This window comes from Lepus europaeus, chromosome 5 (genome assembly GCF_033115175.1).
Source record: "Lepus europaeus isolate LE1 chromosome 5, mLepTim1.pri, whole genome shotgun sequence".
In the NCBI taxonomy this organism is placed as follows: Eukaryota; Metazoa; Chordata; class Mammalia; order Lagomorpha; family Leporidae; genus Lepus; species Lepus europaeus.
The window spans coordinates 86,996,673-87,017,733 of NC_084831.1; the positions used below are offsets into that span (position 1 = coordinate 86,996,673).

A 21,061-nucleotide genomic window follows, 5' to 3' on the forward strand; every position below is an offset into this window, starting at 1 on the left:
CACCTTTACTTTCCAGCCTCCAGAACTGTGAGAAATAAATTTTTGTTCCCAGATTATGGTATTTTGTTAACAGCAGCCAGAATGGGCTAAGACACTTATTAACATTAAACATGCTCAAGTTTCCCCTAATCTAAAAAAGGAGGTATCTTCTTCAATCTTCTATCTCTAGTCTAGCTACCAATCTTGTCATGCATTTTCATGGCTAGATTCTTACATTGACAGAGTTCATTCAGGTAGCGGCACTGTGACACAGTGGGTTAAGCCACTGCCTGCAGTGCTGGCATCCCATATGGGCAACAGTTTGAGTCCCAGCTGCTCCACTTCAATCTGCTGGTTCATTTTCCAAATGGCTGCAATGACCAGGGCAGGGCCAGGCTGAAGCCAGGAGCCAGGAGCTTCTTCTGGATCTCCCACATGGATGGCCAGGCCCAAGCACCTGGGCCATCTTCCACTGCTTTCCAAGGCACATGAGCAGGGAGCCGATTGGAAGTGGAACAGCTGGAACTCAAACTGATACCCACATGGGATGCCAGTGTCACAGGCAGCAGCTTAACCCACTGCACCACAATGCTGACCCTAATGGTATTCTTAAATATGTGTATCTCTAAAGGAAGAATGAAGTTTTAAAACCTAGGATGCTTCAAGTAGATTTTGTTCTGACTGGATTGACAACACAATTACAGAATAACCAAAGTATAATTTAAAGGGCAGGAAGGCCTAGAAAATTTTGACCAAGCTATTACCCAGAAGAGATGGGATCATAATTTCAAATTCTATTACCAGTGGCTCTGGTTATTTAAAAAAAATTTTTTTTTTGTTAAATTTATTTGAAAGGCAAAGAGACAGATCTCCCATCTACTGGTTAACTTCCCAAATGGCCACAACAACCAGGTCTGGGCCAGGCTGAAGCCAGGAGTCAAGAATTCCCTAAGGATCCCCCACATAGTGGCAGGGGCCCAAGTATTTGGACCATCATCCACTGCTTTCCCAGGATGCATTAGCAAGAAGCTGAATTAGACGTAGAGTACCCAGTACTTGAATTGGCACTCAAATGTGGGATGCTAGTGTCACAAGCAGTAACTTAACCTGCTGTACCACAAAGCCAGCCCCTAATAAAAGTTTATTTAACAAAATGATGATATACTTCCTGGAAAAACTATGTAATTTATTAAGTGTCTGGTTTTGTAGGGCTGAATAGGAGGATGCTAGGGTTGGGTAGAAGGCATTTTGACAGCCCAAGATTCTGGGACCTCTTTTTTTTTTAGTCCATGACTAAACTTCTAAGATAAAATTTTAGCTTTCTAGCCGGCGCCGCGGCTCACTAGGCTAATCCTCCGCCTTGCGGCGCCGGCACACCGGGTTCTAGTCCCGGTCGGGGCACCGATCCTGTCCCGGTTGCCCCTCTTCCAGGCCAGCTCTCTGCTGTGGCCAGGGAGTGCAGTGAAGGATGGCCCAAGCCCTTGGGCCCTGCACCCCATGGGAGACCAGGAGAAGCACCTGGCTCCTGCCATCGGATCGGCGCGGTGCGCCGGCTGCAGCGCACCTACCGCGGCGGCCATTGGAGGGTGAACCAACGGCAAAAGGAAGACCTTTCTCTCTGTCTCTCTCTCTCACTGTCCACTCTGCCTGTCAAAAAAAAAAAATTTTTTTTAGCTTTCTGAAAAAAAGATTTATGTTTGTTCGTTTGAAAGGCAGAGTAACAGAGAGAAAGAGATTTTTCATCTGCTGGTTCACTCCCCAACTGGCAGCAACAGCTGGGTCTAGGCCAGGCTGAAGCCAGGAGCCAGGAACTCCATCCTGGCCTCCTATGTGGGTGGCTGAGACCCGACCACCTGGGCCATCTTCTACTGCCTTCCTAGGCAAATCAGTAAGAAGCTGGCAGAGCAGCTGGGACTCTAATCAGCACTTCCAAATGGGATGCCACTGTCACAAACAGAAGTTTAACCCACTGTGCCACATGCCAGATCCTAATTCATTTACATTTAAAGTAATTATTGATAGGTAATAGTTGATGCTATTACCATTTTGAATTTGTTTTCTGACTTTTATAGTTCTTTTGTTCCTATTTCTCTGTTGCTATCTTCCTCTCTTGTTTGATGAGTTTTTGTCATAGTATGCTTTGGTTCCTTTCTCTTTAACTTTTGTGTACCCATTACAGATTTGTCCTTTGTGGTTACCATGAGGCTTACATTAAATATAACATTTCATTTAATCTGATAACTTAACCTTGGTAACATAAAAAAACCCAAACTTTTCTCTCTCTTTCCTCACATTCATGGGTTTGTTTGTTTGTTTTTTTAAAGATGTATTTATTTACTTGAAAGAGCTACAGAGAGGCAGAGGCAAAGAGAGAGGCAGAGGCAAAGAGAGAGACAGACAGACAGATCTTGCATCTGCTGGTTCACTCCCCAAAAGGCCTCAATGGCCAGAGCTGGGCTAATCTGAAGTCAGGAACCAGGAGCTTCCTCTGAGTCTTCCACGTGGGTGCAGGGGCCCGAACACTTGGGGCCATCCTCTGCTACTTTCCCAGGCCATAGCAGAGAGCAAGATTGGAAGTGGAACAGCTGGGACTAGAACCTGCTCCCATGTGGGATGCCAGCACTGCAGGCAGTAGCTTTACCCACTACGCCACAGTGCTGACCCCACATATATGGTTTTGGTACCACAATATACATCTTGTTTACATGTGTATACAGTAACAAATTCTTATACTTTTTAAATTTATTTATTTTTTGAGAGTCCGAGAAAGGGAGCATCCATCTGCTGGTTTACCCCCCAGATGCCCACAAAAGCTGCAGGCTGAACACCAACGCTTAGAGCAAAGAACTCAAGTCAGATTTCTCACTTGGGCGGCAGAAACCCAATCACTTGAGCCATCACCACTGCCTCCCTGTTCTGCATTAACAGGAAACTAGAGTCAGATGTAGAGCTAAGTATCAAACCCAGGCATTGGCCGGCAAAGTGGCTCAACAGGCTAATCCTCCGCCTTGCGGCACCGGCACACCAGGTTCTAGTCCCGGTTGGGGCACTGGATTCTATCCCAGTTACCCTCTTCCAGGCCAGCTCTCTGCTATGGCCCGGGAAGGCAGTGGAGGATGGCCCAAATGCTTGGGCCCTGCACCCGCATGGGAGACCAGGAGAAGCACCTGGCTCCTGGCTTCGGATCAGCACGATGCGCCGGCCGCAGCGGCCATTGGAGGATGAACCAATGGCAAAAAGGAAGACCTTTCTCTCTGTCTCTCTCTCTCTCTCACTATCTGCTCTGCCTGTCAAAACAAAAAAAAAAAAAAAAAAGCAAAACCCAGGCACTCTGATATGGGACACAGGCATCCTGTCTGGTGTCTTCTAAGCCAAATACCTGCCCCATAGTTGTTTTTAATATACTTAAAACAAAACAAAACAAACAAAAAAAAAACCTGTTATACCCAAGTTAGTGATTTATGTACTACCCTTACAATATTAGTGAATTCTGAATTTGTCTTCCTTTTATCATTGAATCTTAAACATCTATGTTTTCACAGTTAATTAGAATCCTTTATTTCAACATGAAGAACTCCATGCGGACAGACTTTTGACCTAGTGGTTAATATCCAGTTGAAAAACCCACATTCCTTCTTGGAATGTCTGAGTTCAAGTCCTGGTTCTCCTTGTGATTTTCGCTTCCTAGTAGTGTATACCCAAAGAGGAAGCACGTGATGTTTCAAGTTCTTCAGGCCTTGCCACCCATGTGGGAGACCTGGATTGAGCTCCTGGTTTCAGCCTGGCCCAGCCCTAGTTGTTGCAAGCATTTGTAGGTTGAAACAGCAGATTGGAGCTCACTCTGTTTCTCTCTCTCTCATTGTCTCTGCCTTGCCAATAAATTAATTATTTTGAAAAGAAAATCCCTGGCTGGCGTTGCTGCATAGCAGGTAGAGTTGCCACCTGCAATGCCAGAATCTCATATGGGCACCTGTTTGAGTCCTGGCTGCTCTGCTTCCAATCCAGCTCTCTGCTGATGTGCTTGGGAAAGCAGTGGAAGATGGCCCAAGTCCTTGGGTCCCTGCACCCATGTAGGAGACACAGAAGAAGCTCCTGGCTCCTGACTTCAGCCCTGGCCATTGCAGCCATTTGGGAAGTGAATTAGCAGATGGAAGATCTCTCTCTCTCTCCCTCACTATCTCTGTCTCTTCTTCTCTCTCTCTAACTCAGCCTTTCAAATAAATAAAAAAAGAAAAGGAATTCCTGTTAGCATTTAAGACAGATCTATTGGTGATGAACGGCTTCAACTTTTGCTTGTTTGGGAAAGAGTTTATCAACGGTTTACTGGGTATAATATTCTGGATTTGTAACCTTTTGCTTTCAATATGTTAAATGTATCCTCCACTCTTTCCTGTCCTACAACGTTTCTGCTGAGAAATATGCTGATTATCTTGTAGATGTGATTAGTTGCTTTTCTCTAGTTGCTTTCAAAATTCTGTCTTTGACTTTTCATAACTTAATGACAATATGTCAGTGTGTACTTTCTCAGTTTCAGCCTTTTTGGGAATTTGAACTTTATGAATCTAGATACCCATTTCTGTCCCCACACTTGGGAAGTTTTTGGCCTTCTTTCCTTGCTCCTTCATTTTTTCTTCTTTTTGAAAGGAAGTAAGACTTATTTCTTGGCATGATTAAGCAGTAAGCATAGTGGAAACTCTCACAAGGACACATTATTTGTTCCAAGGAACACGTATTGGACCCCACAGCCATCTGGATGAGCCACTTCTCAGCTACTGTGTATTCAAATTCATACACATTAAACTTGGTAAAGCCCTACTTCTTTGAGATCTGGATATTCTGGTGGCCAAGGAGCTTGAATTTGGCCTTATGTTGGGCCTCAGTCCTTGTTCTGCAGCTTGGTGCAGATGGACTTGATGACTTAACCAATGTGAACCCTGCCCACCATATTTTGGGGCTTGGAACCCAACATACCTAGCTGGGGCTGAGACTGACAACTGCACCAGGTCACAGACATGAAGACCATGGGAAAGGGCTCTCTCCACAGTTTCTTAAGACAACCCATACAAGCAACAGGTTAAATACACTGTTGAGGAGGCTACTATTCACAGCCATTATTTCTTTAAATGTATTAAAAATTTATACATTCTCTTCCTTGGATTCCCATGGTGTATATATTGTTAGTTTCATTGTTTTGTGTGGTTGTGTCTCAAGTTCTGTAGGCTTTCTTTACTGTTTTTAAATTATCTCCTCTTCTCTGATTGAATAACTTCAAATGACCGATCTTCAAGTTTACCAGTTCTTCTGCTTGATCAAGTCTGCTGTTGAAGCTTTCTTGAATTTTACAGTGCTGTCATTGTGTTCTTCAGCCTTGGGATTTCTATCCTTTTTTAACTTTCTTTTTGTGATTTCTGCTTCCTTGTTTTTGTTTCTTTGTTGAATGTCACATTTTGTTGCAGTATATTTTCCTAATTTTATTAATTATCTGTGTTTTTTTTTAAAAAATATTTATTTATTTGAAAGAGTTACACAGAGACAGAAGGAGAGGCAGAGAGGGAGAGAGAGGTCTTCCATCCGCTGGTTTACTCCCCAATTGGCTGCAATGGCCATAGCTAGGCCAATCTGAAGCCAGGAGCTTCTTCCAGGTCACCCACGTGGGTGCAGTGGCCCAAGAACTTGGGCCATCTTTTACTGCTTTCCCAGGCCATAGCAGAGAGCTGGATTGGAAGTGAAGCAGCCAGGACTCAAACCAGTGCCCATATGGGATGCCAGCACTGCAGGCAGTGGCTTTACCCACTACACCACAGCACTGGCCTCTGCTCTCTATGTTTTCTTATTGTTCACCAAGCTTCTTTAAGAAGATTATTCACCCATAGGTTTTCATTTCTTTAGGGTCAGTTATTGGAACTTTATTAGTTTCCTGCAGCGGTTTCATGTTTTCCTGTATTGTTGTGATCATTTGTTGATGTCTGGGTATTTGAGGAAATGGTTAACTCTTCCAGCCTTTATAGGTTGATTAAGCAGGAAAAAACTTTCACTAGTCAGTCCAGCCTGCAGCTCTGGACAGGCCATATGATAGCGTTCATGAGCAGGGTAGGGTTTGCTATTGAAGTCTCTAGATGTGCAGGGCTGCTAGCTATGCTCTAAGGTCAGGTGCAGGCACTGAGTGAATCCCTTGTTAGGAGAGTCTGCTGGCTGAGCTTCACAATCAGGTGGGGCTACCAGACAGGTTTTCCTGTTGGGCAGTGCCACTGGCTGGATCCTGTGGTTGGGCAGGGACTAGGCTTTGTCGTGGCCTCTGATCGAACAGGGCCTCTGTGCTTTTCAGCCTAGTGGTGCCAGTGTTGCAACTCCATGACTGAGCAGAACTGTGGTCTGGGCCCCGTGCTTGGATGGAATTGACTGATGGAGTAGCTGGCCCGATCGCTCATTAGTTGCAGATACAGGCTATTCTCCAGTTAGGTAGGGACACTTGGTTTTTTTCCCTGCCTGGGCAATGCTGGAGGCTGGGCTCCAAGGCTGGGTGAGGTCACTGTTTGGATCCCCTGGTCAGGTAAAAAGAAGCTATGCCCTAGCGTTAGGCAGGATTAGAGGTTTGTTCTGTGCCTGAACAGAGCTCTAGGCTGAGCTCCATGGCTGGGCCAGACAAGTGACTAAGGAACCACATTAGACTGAACTGCTGACCATGCTCCCTGGCTAAAGTCACTGTCTTATCTCTACATGTGAGCAGAGCCACCAACTGGGCTGTCTTATTCATGTACTTCTGCTGGCAGAAATGCTATGCCGTTGACAAAATATATCTACTTCTTCTTATAATCTTGTAAATTTTTCCAGTATTAAAGAAAATTGGATACAAGGAAGTCTAGGGAAAAGCCATGTAGATAACCTATGTGAATGAGTGCAAGATGTGCAGCTCTTTATGTTCTCATGTCATTGCCCACAGGAGAGCATTCAGTATGAGGAATCATTAAACAGTTCAATTAACAGGACAACTCAGGTGGCTATCACCTGTGGATGGTGTCTTCTCAGCCATTCTAAGGCTTATGGAATTGATCCATGAATAGTATAATGATAGTAGAGGAATTGAGTCCATCTGGAATCCAAGATTGTTCTAACTAGTCCATTGCTAAATGTCCAACTTGTCAGCAGCAGATATTAATGCTAAGCCCTTGACATGGTGCCATATCTCAAAGAGACCATGTAACCTCTCTGGTGGGAAGCTAAATATACCATCCTTCCTGGAATCAATAACTACTCTATGTGAGATTGCCTCCCTTGCCTGCAATACTTCTGCCACCTAAAGACTTAGAGAATGTCTGATTTATCTACATTGAATTACATATAATATCACCTTGGACCAAGGATCCTATTCTGTAGCAAAGGAGGTACACCAATGTGCAAATGATCACAGGATTCATTTTTTATGTTTTATACCATATCACTTAGAAGCAATCAGCCTGATAGATCATTAACAAGGCCTCTGAAACATTCATGTAAGCATCAGTTGAGAACAGCCTTCAGGACAGCACTGTGCTGCAGGATGAAATATATACATTGGCTGATATATATATATAGGACTAGAAGCTGAGGGGTAAAAGGAGGAGTTACCCTTTTCATCATAATTACTTCCAGTAAGCCATTGCAAAATTTATCCTTTCCATCCATACAATTCTAGGCTTAGTTGGATTAAAAGTTATGAATTCTGGGGTGGTGAGTGAGGGGTGTGCTACCCCCAGGGATACACTGAATGTAAAAACTCAGGTACTACCTCGTTACTTTGAACTACTCATGCCAGTGGACTAACTAAAAGCAGTTACTGGGGCTGGCACTGTGGCATAGTGGGTAAAAGCTGCCACCTGCAATGTCGGCATCCCATGTGGGCGCTGGTTCGAGTCCTGGCTTCTCCACTTCCAAACCAGCTCTCTGCTATGGCCTGGGAAGGCAGTGGAAGATGGCCCAAGTCCTTGGGTCCCTGCACCCATGTGGGAGACCCAGAAGAAGCTCCAGGCTCCTGGCTTCGAATTGGCCCAACTCCAGCCATTGCAGCTATTTGGGGGAGTGAACCAACAGATGGAAGACCTCTCTCTCTCTCTCTCTCTCTGTAACTCTGCCTTTCATATAAATATTAAAAAAAAAAGAGAGAGAGAGAGAGAGCAGTTTCTATACCCATGAGGATAATCAACCCTGTTTATCATAATTAGTAAGATTGTTGCTGGATGCTGTGGTGCAGCAGGTTAACACCCTGGCCTAAAGTGCCGGCATCCCATACGGGCGCCGGTTCTAGTCCCGGCTGCTCCACTTCTGATCCAGCTCTCTGCTATGGCCTGGGAAAGCAGTGGAGGATGGCCCAAGTGCTTGGGCCCCTGCACTCATGTGGGAGATCCAGAGAAAGCTCCTGGCTCCTGGCTTCGGATCGGCGCAGCTCCGGCCGTTGTGGCCATCTGGGGAGTGAACCATCAGATGGAAGACCTTTACCTCTCTCTGTAACTCTGTCTTTCAAATAAATAAAATAAATATTTTTTTAAAAAAGAATTGTTGCTAAATAATGGGAAAAGGATCACGTCTGGATTTGGAGGGTTTACAGGGGCATCTCTTGGTGCTCCCAGGACAGTGAGTGGGTAATTGCAGCATCTGTAGCCTGGAATGGACGTGCTAACCAAGGGCCCAGACCCCTCAGGGATGAAAGTCTGCGTCATTAGACTCATCTAATTAGGTTGCCAGAGAGTGAAAGAAATCTAGACATGAGGGAGAGGATGAATTTCAGTGAAATTATAACATGTTGTATTTTGTTTAAGAGTTCTTTTTAAAGAATGCTATAAACCACCATATTGAAGAGCCATTATCAGAGTGAACTTAATGTTATCACAGTGGAAGATGGACTGATGGCACCACGACTACATCCCTCAGTGCAGTTCCATCAGTGTGTGTGGCCAGTGCCCTGCAAATCACTTTATGTTGCCAGAGTCATCTGAAGTCTTGTTTTATCTCTATTTTTCTCCCATAGAGCATTCTAGAGAGTCAGTCATACTCACGTGCCACTCTGAGATGTAGAGGAGTTAAGCCCACTCCTCCTTGCTAAGGCAACCCTTTATGAGAAAAATCAACAATCTTGATTTAGTGTGTCTAACTAAATGTAGAATACAACATCAACCCATGGAAGAAATCCTTTCTAGCACACATAGAATATTTAGGAAAAACACAGCAGGTACTGCAGCAAATCTTAGTGTACTTCCAAAGACTGGTATCATGCCATCTATGTTTTTTAGCCATATGAGTTTAGAATGAGAAATAATAACAAAAAGCTACTGAGAAAAATCTCTGTATGTTTGGAAACTTAAAAATACACTGATCAATTTATAGATCATAGAAAAATATTGGAAATTTCAAAAGCATTTTGAACAGAACTATGACAGTAGAATGTATTTCAAAGTTTGTGTTTGTATGGTTACTGCTAAAAGAATACCTAGACATTTATAGCCATTGGCATATAAAAAAGGAGAAAGGCTGAAAACTAGTGAACTAAGCACTCATTTTCAAAACTTTTTTTCTAACAGCAAAGTGTAAACCTTTAAAAAAGAAGCAAGCAGATGTTGTGATGCAGCAGGTGAAGCCAATTGAGATGCATGCATCCCATATCAGAGTACTGGTTCAAGTCCTGGCTCTGTTTCGGATCCAGCTTCCTGTTAACGAATCCGGGGAGGCAGCAGGTGATGGCTCAGGTGCCTGGGGCCCTGACACCACATGGGAGATCTGGATGATATCCTGGGCTCCTGGCTTCACCTGACCCAATACTGGCTATTACTGACATTTGGGAAGTGAACCATCAGATGGAAAATTGCTATCTCTCTCTTCTCTGTTTCTCTTTCTCTCTCTCTTTCTCTGCCTTTCAAATAGAAATAAACATCAGTAAAGAAAAAAGCAGAATACTGGAAATTACAAGGGTAAAAGCAAAGATTCATGAAATAGAAAACAAGTATAAATTTAACAAAGCCAAAAGTTGGTTCTTTGAAAAGGCTTGCTTGGAAAGTGGTGAGACTTATGAAGTAAAATGGAGGTCCATAATAAACAATAGTTATAATAGAAGAGGGATTATAACTGTAGATGCTACAACATTAAAATGTAAGTGGATATTGCCGGCACCACGGCTCACTAGGCTAATCCTCCGCCTGCAGCGCCGGCACCCCGGGTTTGAGTCCTGGTTGGGGCGCCGGATTCTGTCCTGGTTGCTCCTCTTCCAGTCCAGCTCTCTGCTGTGGCCCGGGAAGGCAGTGGAGGATGGCCCGAGTGCTTGGGCCCTGCACCTGCATGGGAGACCAGGAGGAAACACCTGGCTCCTGGCTTCAGATCCGCGCAGCGCCGGCCGGAGCAAACATTTGGGGGGTGAACCAACGGAAGGAAGACCTTTCTCTCTGTCTCTCTCTCTCACTGTCTAACTCTGCCTGTCATAAAAAAAAAAAAAGTAAGTGGATATTAAGAATACTTTTAATACATTTTAAAATTTAGCTAAAACAATACATTCTTAAGAAAATAATATTTATCAAAACCTACTAAAGTTGCAATTTCTGACAAGGAGAATATAAGAATGGGATATTATAATTTAGTCTTGCTCCTGAACATAGTGCATAAATCCTAAAAATACAAGCAGACATTTCTTTTGCTTTTGTCCAAAATGGAATAAAAAGGACTAGATTTGCCCTTCAGCCTGAAATAACCAAAAGGACAAACAAAATATATTAAATACCAGTTTTTTTTTAAATCAGATGTCAAGTGACAAGGGACAATGATTTCTGAGAGAGAGGCAGAACAAACTATTTCCTGCAGTTTATTACCTGGAGAGAGTTTCCAGGTTGTGGCACAGGGAGGGGGAACCCAAGCCCAGTCTCAGTTTCTGGAGTTGGAGAGAGCCAGGAGTCCAGGGAGACTGAAAAGGCTGGAGTCCATCAGGTGGAGTAATAGAGAGCAGAGAGCTGCACAGAAAGAACTCAAAATCTGCAAAGGATCATCCTCAAATTTACAGATGAGTAATAGTCAGTGGAACTATGCAAGATCAGGGAAAGAATCACCTGAGATACTTAGAGGGAACAAGCCTGAGTTCACACAGCTCTGAGACCAGTTTTTGTTCCCACCACTGGGAATAGAAAATCTCATTTTTGGACCATCAGATAGACTTCTTAAGAATTTTGCCTCGGCCAGCGCCGTGGCTTAACAAGCTAATCATCCACCTTGCAGCGCCGGCACACCGGGTTCTAGTCCCGGTTGGGGCGCTGGATTCTATCCCGGTTGCCCCTCTTCCAGGCCAGCTCTCTGCCATGGCTCAGGAAGGCAGTGGAGGATGGCCCAAGTGCTTGGGCCCTGCACCCGCATGGGAGACCAGGAGAAGCTCCTGGCTTCAGATCAGCGCAATGCGCCGGCCGCAGCGGCCATTGGAGGGTGAACCAACAGCAAAAAGGAAGCCCTTTCTCTCTGTGTCTCTCTCTCTCTCACTATCCACTCTGCCTATCAAAAAAAAAAAAATTTTTTTTTTGCCTCAATTGTAGGGAAATAAACCCTAGACAAAATGCTTCTGAGATACTACCTTTGAAACATCAAAAACAAGACCTGAAAGGTTAAAACTGCTTGCAAATAACCATCCCCAAGAACAAAATCTTTTATGGTAATAAACTATTCAGTATGTAAATTCAGAATGCCTTCAATCAAAAATTGCCAGGGATGCAAAGAAGCAGGAGAACATGACAAAATAATGAGCAAATCAATCAACCTAGACCAACCAGAGCAGACACAGGTGATAATAACTGAGAACAATAAAAATAGTTATTAAAGGCATATTGCATATGTTTAAGAAGCCAGAAGGAACATTGAGCATGTTGAGTAGAGAGAGAAAATACAACAAGAGAGACAAACATGAGCTGGAGGAGATGAAAACTGCAATATTTGTGGTGAAAATAGATGGGATGAGCAGCAGAGTACATATCGCAGGAGAAATAGTGGGCATGATTACACTGTAATAGGAGCTATCAAAGTGAAACAAAGAAATAAAAGTCCTGAGGGAAAAATGAGCAGAGCCCTGATGCACTGGAGGAAAATTGAAAGTGACCTAATATACTCCTAGTGTAAGTGGAGTCTCCGAGAAGCAGGGCAAAGCGTTGAACATTTTTGAAAAAACACTTTAAAATTTATGAAATTTCATATTGATAAAAACTATTTTAATTGTTTAAAACCACTTTAAGGCTGGCGCCGCGGCTCAGTAGGCTAATACTCCGCCTGCAGCGCCAGCACACCGGGTTCTAGTCCGGTTGCTCCTCTTCCTGTCCAGCTTTCTGCTGTGGCCCGGGAAGGCAGTGGAGGATGGCCCAAGTCCTTGGGCCCTGCACCCGCATGGGAGACCAGGAGAAGCACCTGGCTCCTGCCTTCGGATCAGCGAGATGCGCCGGCCGCAGCAGCCATTGGAGAGTGAACCAACAGAAAAGGAAGACCTTTCTCTCTCTCTCTCTCTCTCACTGTCCACTCTGCCTGTCAAAAAAAAAAAAAAAAAACTTTAAGTTTTTTTTTAAAAATTAGGTTGTGGGGTTTAAAATCTTACAAAAAGTAAAATATATGACAATAATAGCACTGTCCAAAGAGAAATAGAAGTATACTATTTTGAGTTTCTTATACTTTATGTGAAATGGCATAATATCACCCAAAGGTAGACTGTCAAAAGTTAATGATGTATGTTATTAACCCTAAAACAACTGCTAAAATAATACAACAAAAAGTATGTTTAATAAGCCCACAAAGGAAATAAAATGTAATCATAAAAAATAAATATTCTGTAAGGAGGCAGAAAAATGAGGAACAAAGAGTAACAGGGCTGGCACCGTGGCTCACTTGATTAATCCTTTGTCTGCAGCACTAGTATCCCATATGGGTGCCGGGTTCTAGTCCTGGTTGCTCTTCTTCCAGTCCAGCTCTCTGCTGTGACCCGGGAGGGAGTGGAGGATGGCCCAAGTGCTTGGGCCCCTGCACCAGCATGGGAGACCAGGAAGAAGCCCCTGGCTCCTGGCTTCGGATTGGTGCAGTGTTGGCCATAGCAGCCATTTGGAGAGTGAACCAATGGAAGGAAGATCTTTCTCTCTGTCTCTCTCTCTCACTGTCTATAACAGTCAAATAAAAAAAAAAAAAAGAGTAAAACAAATAGAAAAAAAAACAGCTAGTAGTAGGTTAAAAATCAACCAAATCAATAGTAACATTAAATGTAAATGGCACAAACATCTCAAAAGCAGAGATCAGATAGGATCGAGAAACCAGACTACTATGTGCTGTCTCCAAGAAACCAAACACATCATCTATATGGAGTACAAGCTAAAACCTGTGTTATGATGTAGTAAGTTAAGCTGCCCCTCGTGATGCCAGCAACCCACATGGGAGCACCAGTTTTAGTTCCTGCTATTCCACTTCCAATTCAGCTCCTTGCTAACGTGCCTGGGAAAGCAGCAGAAGATGGCCCAAGTATTTGTCCCTTGCCATCCACATGGAAGACCTGATGGAGTTCCAGTATCCTGATTTTGGCCTGGACTAACCCTGGACGTTATAGCCATTTGGGGAGTGAACCAGCAAATGGAAGATTTTTCTCCCTGTCTTTCCTTTCTTCCTCTCTCTCTCTGCCTTTCAAAATTTAAAAAAAAAAATCTTATATATAGATTGATGTTGGATAGATAGAAGTACAATCCTATAGAACAAGACACAAACATTAAAAATATGGAAGAAATATAGTATATGAATAGTAATGAAAATAAAGCTGGAATAACTATATTTTAAGAAAAAAGAATACCACCAGAGATAATGAGGGCCATTTCCTAATGATAAATGGGTCAATTGATTCAGAAGACATAGATCTCCAAAATATATTATAGAAAAGCTACTAAAATGTAAGGGAAAATAAGCCCAGAATTTAAATTAGGTATTTTAATATCCTTCTCATAGTAATTGAAACTACAAGTATCATGAAAAATGATAAAGAATCAGCAACAGTATAAACCAACTTAACCTGACATTTAAGAACACTCCACACAACAACAGCAAACTATATATTGTTTTGAACTATATAGAAGACCTTTACCAATATAAACCATATTCAAGACCATTGAAAAGGTCTCATGTAAAATGTAAAAGGATCCAAGACATACCAAGGATATTCTCTGAATTAAGTTAGAAATTAATTAAGTTAGAAACCCATAACAGAAAGGTAAGTTTTAGAAATTGAATGATACAGGCTAAATGAACCATAAATCAAAGAAGAGATCAAAAGGAGTAGCAGAGAGTATTCTGGACTGGATGGAAATGACAATACTAAATAGAAATTTGTTGAGTGGAGCTTAGTCACTGATTGAAGGCATACATAGCACTAAACCTATATTTTTGTTAATAATTTATTTTTTTAATTTTTTTATTTGATAGAGTTATAGACAGAGAGAGAGACAGAGAGAAAGGTCCTCCTTCCATTGGTTCACTCCTCAAATGGCCACCACAGCCAGAGCTGCACCAATCTTAAGCCAGGAGCCAGGTGTCTCTTCCTGGTCTCCCATGTGGGTGCAGGAGCCCAAACACCTGGGCCATCCTCCACTGCCCTCCCGGGCCACAGCAGAGAACTGGACTGGAAGAGGAGCAACCAGGACTAGAACCCGGCACCCATATGGGATGCTAGTGCCGCATTAACCAAGTGAGCCACAATGCTGGCCCCAATAATTTATTTTTTAAGGAATACAAATTTCATAAGTACAACTTTAGGAATATAGTATTCTTCCTGTCCATCTCTCTTTCTGCCTTTAAAATATATTTTTTAAATTTTAAAAATTAAAAATTGAATTACCAGATGATCCAGGAATTCCATTTCTGCGTATATACCCAAAGGAACTGAGATCAGGCACTTGAACAGATATTTGTACATTGTGTTCCTACAGCATTATTTACAATAGCCAAGAGATGTAAATAACCCAAAGGTCCATCAACAGATTAATGACTAAACAAGATTTAATACATATATACACAATTGAATATTCAGTCTTAAAAAAGAAGGATGATCCATAAATTGTTACACTATGTAAAATAAGCCAGACAAAAAGGACAAATACTGTGTGATTCCACTTATATGCTACCTACAATACCAAGATTTATGATAAGAGACAGAGACCAAAATTCTGGTCACTATGATTGAGAGGAATAGAAATTTCTCATTTGGTGGGTAAAAATATTTTCAATTTGGAAGGAGGAAAGAGTTCTGGAGATGGATAGGGGTGATGGTTGCCCACAATATATGGATACTTAATACCAATGATCTTTAAAATGAAGAAAATGGTAAATATTATGTTGTAAATTTTATCACAACACAAAAAAGCCTTGCAGCAATATAGGAATAGAGGATTAATGCCCCTAATTTTATAAAAGGCATTTGAAAAACCTATAGCTGACACCTATATTTAGTGGTGAAAAAGATTTTTAAAAAGGCAAGGATGTACACTCTCACCATCCATTTCTTTTTTTTTTTTTTAAGATTTATTTATTTATTTGAAAGGCAAAGTTAGAAAAGGGGAAAGAGAGAGAGAGAGAGAGCACTTCCATTTTGCTCCCCAGATGGCTCCAATGGCCAGGGGTGGGCCAGGCCGAAGCCAGGAGCCAAGAGCCAGGAGCTTCTCCTGGGTCTGCCACATGGGTGCAGGGGCCCAAGTACTCAGGCCATCTTCTGCTGCTTTCCCAGGTGCAGTAGCAGGGAGCTGGATTAGAAGTGGAGCGGCCAAGACACGAACCAGCGCCCATATGGCATGCCGGTGTTGCAGATGTTGGCTTAACCGCTACACCACAGTGTCTGCCCCTCTCCATTTCTTTTCAATGGAAAGTTTTAACCAGTGCAATAGGGAGAGTAAATAAAATTTAAGTCCTCCAGATTTGAAAGGAAGTAATAAAACTAATTGCAGACATATCCCAATCCAAATCATAGCAGAATTTTCTGTAGAAATCTCCTACCAGTGGAGTTTAGGTTCATGTTGACAGTCCAAAGGACCTAGGGAACCAAAACAACTTCAAAAAATAAAAGCAAAATTGGTAGCAAATCATAGCATCTGACTTTGATTAGAGTCCAGAATTAGATCAATTCACATATGATCAATTAACATTCCACAAAGTTGCAAAGGCCATTCAGAGGGGGAAAAAGAGATACGTTTTAACAAATTGTGCTGGTACTATTTGATATCTGTGAAAAAAATGAAGAATCTTGATCCAAACCTCACATTGTAAAAATAAGCTCTCTAGGCTGGCGCCGCAGCTCACTAGGCTAATCCTCTGCCTGCAGCACTGGCACTCCGGGTTCTAGTCCCAGTTGGGGCGCTGGTTCTGTCCCGGTTGCTCCTCTTCCAGTCCAGCTCTCTGCTGTGGCCCGGGAAGGCAGTGGAGGATGGCCCAAGTGCTTGGGCCCTGCACCTGCATGGGAGACCAGGAGGAAGCACCTGGCTCCTGGCTTTGGATCAGTGCAGCGCGCTGGCTGTAGTGGCCATTTGAGGGGTGAACCAACAGAAAAGGAAGACCTTTCTCTCTCTCTGTCTCTCTCTCTCTCTCTCACTGTCTAACTCTGCCTGTCAAAAAACTAAACTAAAATAAAATAAAATAAAATAAGCTCTCTAAAAAGTGTAGATCTTAGATCCAAATGTAAAACCTAGAACTATAAATCTTTTAGAAGAAAACAAAGATTTTGAGACTTAGAGTTAAGCAAATATTTATTTGATATAACAACAAAATTATTAGGCATAAAAGAAGAAGTTGGACGTGGGAGATGCAGAAGAATCTCCAGGCTCCTGGTTTTGGCCTGGCTGAGCTCCGGCCATTGCTGCCATCTGGGGAGTGAACCAACAGATGGACGATTCTCATTCATTCTCTCCCTCTCTCTCTCTCTTTCTCCTCTCTGTCCTGTCACTCCCTCCCCCCCTTCATCTTTCTTTCCTTCTCTCTCTGTAACTCTGCCTTTCAAATAAATAAGTTACATCTTAAAAAGTTGCTACTTTATACCTCATCAAAGTTATTAACTTTGGGGATTGCTGTTATAGCACAGTGGGACATTTGCCACACTAACATCCGATCTCAGAGCACCAGATCTCAGAGCACCCATCTGCTCTACTTCCTGCAAATGCACCTGGGAAGACAGCAGATGACTCAGGTACTTTGGCTTTTGTCCCTATGTAGGAGACCCAGGTGGAGTTCCAGGCTCCTGGCTTTGGCCTGGCCCACTGAATGTCAGATCTTTCTCTCTGTCTCTTCCTTTCTGCCACTCTCCCTTTCAAACAAATAAATAAATCTTTAAAAGAATAAAAAAGTTAAAAACTTATGATCTTTAAAAGACACTGTCAAAGGGATGAGAAAAACCAAGCCACATTGGAAGAAAATATTCATACATCACATATCTGACAGACTTAGATTCTGAATATTAAAGAACTCTGAAAACTTACAAATAAAACCTCAATTTTTTTTTTTTTTTTTTTTGGGACAGGCAGAGTTAGACAGTGAGAGAGAGGCAGAGAGAAAAGTCTTCCTTCTGTTGGTTCACCCCCCAAATGGCCACTATGGCCGGCGCACTGCAGCAGGTGCGCTGCGCCGATCCGAAGCCAGGAGCCAGGTGCTTCTCCTGGTCTCCCATGCGGGTGCAGGGCCCAAGCACTTGGGCCATCCTCCACTGCACTCCCGGGCCACAGCAGAGAGCTGGACTGGAAGAGGGACAACTGGGACAGAATCCAGCACCCCGACCGGGACTAGAACCTGGAGTGCCAGTGCCACAGGCGGAGGATTAGCCTAGTGAGCCGCGGCGCCAGCAAATTTTTTTTTAAATCCAAAAGATTTGGACACTTCACCAAAGAAGATATACACACATGACAAATACATGAAAATGTGCTCAACATCATTCATCATTAAGAGGGAAATGCAAATTCAAACCACAATGAGATACCAGTGTACATCTCTTAGAATGTCTATAATTAAAAGAGTAACCATACCCGTGTATTCAGGGTTCTCCAGGGAAGCAGAGCCAACAGGATGCATGTGCGCATGTGTGTGTGCATGTGTGTATATGTGTAATATATATAAATGTGTGCTATGAGGAACTAGCTCAGATGATTATGGGGCTGGCAAGTCTAAAACCTGCAGGATGGGCTGGGAGTCTGGAGAGCCGGGGGCTAATGGAGCGGATGGAGTTCAAGGGCAGTGTGCTGGAGCATTCCCTCCTGGCTTCCGGAGCCTGCTCCTTTTGTTCTAGTCAGGCATTGATTGGTGAGCATGAGGCCCACCCACACATTATGGAGAGCAATCTGCTTCCTCAAAGTTCAGTGATTTCAGTGTTAATCTCATCTAAAAATATCCTCTAAATTGACACATAAAAATAACCAGCACTCTAAGGATGTTGCCAAGGATGTAAACAACTAGAACTCTCATACTTTGCTTTTGGAAATTTAAATGCAACAGCCACTTTAGAAAACAGTTTGACAGTTTTTTTTCTGAAGTTAAATATATGCTTATAGTATGACACAGCAATTCTATAACTAAATAACAATTTATATAACTACAAAAATATATACATCAATGTTTACAGCATCTTTTAAAATGATCACCCAAAGTGGAACTAATCCAAATGTCCTTGGATTGGTAAATAGATAAATAAATTCTGGTAGATCCAATACATTTGAGCACTAATAATTAGGAATGAACTGCTGATATACATGCAGGGACATGGATGAGTCTGAGATGCACTATGTTAAATGAAGTCAGACTAAAAAGGTTATGTATTATACAACTCTACTTATAATAAAGGTTATGTTTATATGACATTCTGAAAATGGAAAAGTCATTATGACAGAACATAGATAAGTGCTCCCAGGGTGTGGGGGCGGGAGGAGATACTGACTACTAAGGAACGCAAAAGACTTGTGGGAGTGGATGGAAATGTTCTATACTTTGATGGTGGATGGCCGTTGTGGCAGTGAGGAAGCCACCACTTGGGATGCCTGTTCCCATACTGGAGTGCATGGGATGGGGCAGCAGGTGATGGCTCAGCTGATTGAGTTCCTGCCACCCAGCTGGGAGACCCAGATGGAATTCCTGGTTTTTGGCTTTGATCTGGCCCAGTCCCAGCTCTTGCAGGCATTTGAGGAGTAAATCTCTCTCTGTCTCTCACTCTGCCTTTCAAATCAATTAAAAATTAACACATTTTTTAAATGTTCTATATTTTGATTGTGATAATACTTAAATTATATAACTTTGTCAAAACTCATAGAACTATAAAGTGAATGGGAAGAATTTTACTGTATGTAAAGTGTACCTTGGGGTACCTTGGGATAAATTCTTGTGTGGAGATTCTCAGGGGTTGAATGAAAACACTGGGAGATGAGTGGAGACAAAAACCTTCCCCTGAACGGACTGCTTGCTGTTGTCTCCTTCACTGCCATTTCACTGGGTCGGAGACTCGGCTTCTTGTTAATACTGGATTGTATTCCACACAAACATGTTTTCTCCAGTTCCTAGACTTAGCTCTGCTTCCAGAGCATGCTGAAAAACCCTGACTATCAGGACATTACCACTTGAGTATTGAGATTCTTTATTGCGAAAGGTCTATACCTCAAAATCCACTTTAGGATCCACATGCAGGAAGTCGACATAGCCACAAGAGGGCTCCAGGCGACACACAATGACAGTAGCCATCCCCCGGCGGCCCTGAGAACACTTTCTAAATCAGAAAGGCAGGTGTCCCTGTTGACAGCCTTTCTAACATGCATGTATTTCCTCTCATGTGTGATTTGCAGTGTTGTATAAACATGACACCAGGGATAGCTGTGACCACACGTATCTCTCCCCAGTTTGAAATAATAACTTCTGTGGCCTTCATCACAGGACCAAACGAATTTTTATGCCTTTCTCAGCTTTTCTGCACCTGTCAGTCTGTTGTTGTTGTTGTTATTATTATTTTGTTTGGCACAAAGTTTATTCTTGAATTGCACAGCTGAGAGTCCATAATAATATTGATTGATTTCTTTAAAAAAAGATTTTGTTGAAAGGAACTTAGAAAGAGGGAGAGAGAGATCTTCCATCTCCTGGTTCACTCCCTAAATGGCCACAATGGCTAGGACTGGGCCAGGCTGAAGCCAGGAGCCAGGAACTCCATCTGGGTCTCTTACATTGGTGGCAGGGGCTAAGCACTTGGGCCATCCTCTGCTGCTTTCCCGGACGCATTGGCAGGGAGCTGGATGGGGACTCCCATGGGGACTGAGCTTGCACTCACACAGGTTGCCAGTGTGGCAGGCAGTGGCTTAACCCACTGCACCACCAGGGAGGCCCTAGTATTAACTGATTTTAAAGAAGTCAGATTTCTCTTTTTTTCTTCTTTTCTCTGATTCTGTGTTTGCTACCTTCCCTCACATATTCAAAAGCATGTTTTTTTCTTTTTATTTGTGGTTTCAAAATCTCCAACTCCTGCAGCACTGTTACCAGGACTGGCAAGGCCGTCCTAAGCAGAACTCTGTGAGTGAGCAAAGGCCAGGGCCAGAGCAGGTGGAGGCAGGTGCCTGCCAGCCATAGGGGCTGGGCTTTGCAGTGGCCTGGTGCAGAGGGGAGCGGGCGAGGGAGATGGGCTTCATCCGCACGCAGGACAGAAGGGACGGCCCTGAGCCTGCCCGGAGGGGAGGAGTGAGCAAGATGGAAGGTTCAGCACCTGGCAATGCCGTGATGCCTCGCGTGAGAGAAAATCCACCACTGCTGCAGAGAACAGACTGGGGCTGGGACACACAAGCAAATAGCAGATCTGGTGCACTGGGGAGACCCCCACTCACAGAGACCACTTTTCATTCTTAAAACAGAGTCACAGACTTCTGTGGGAATGAACAGCTGCGTATTGTGACTACCTCAGAATGTCCCCGAGGCACCTGAACTTTTATTTTAACAGGCAGGGTGGACAGTGAGAGAGAGAGACAGAGTGAAAGGTCTTCCTTTTACCGTTGGTTCACCCTCCAATGGCCGCTGCGGCCGGCGCACTGCGCTGATCCGAAGCCAGGAGCCAGGTGCTTCTCCTGTCTCCCATGCG

At 43.3% G+C, this 21,061-nt stretch overlaps 1 protein-coding gene and 1 pseudogene across 2 annotated transcripts in view; one reads left to right on the forward strand and one right to left on the reverse strand.

Moving 5' to 3' along the window:
• The window catches only part of CCDC18 (coiled-coil domain containing 18), a 174,360-nt gene that overhangs the window by 129,427 nt on the left and 23,872 nt on the right, over positions 1–21,061 (forward strand). The gene's annotated exons all lie outside the window — the stretch shown is intronic.
• LOC133761302 (small nucleolar RNA SNORA70) lies at positions 5,010–5,111 on the reverse strand (annotated as a pseudogene).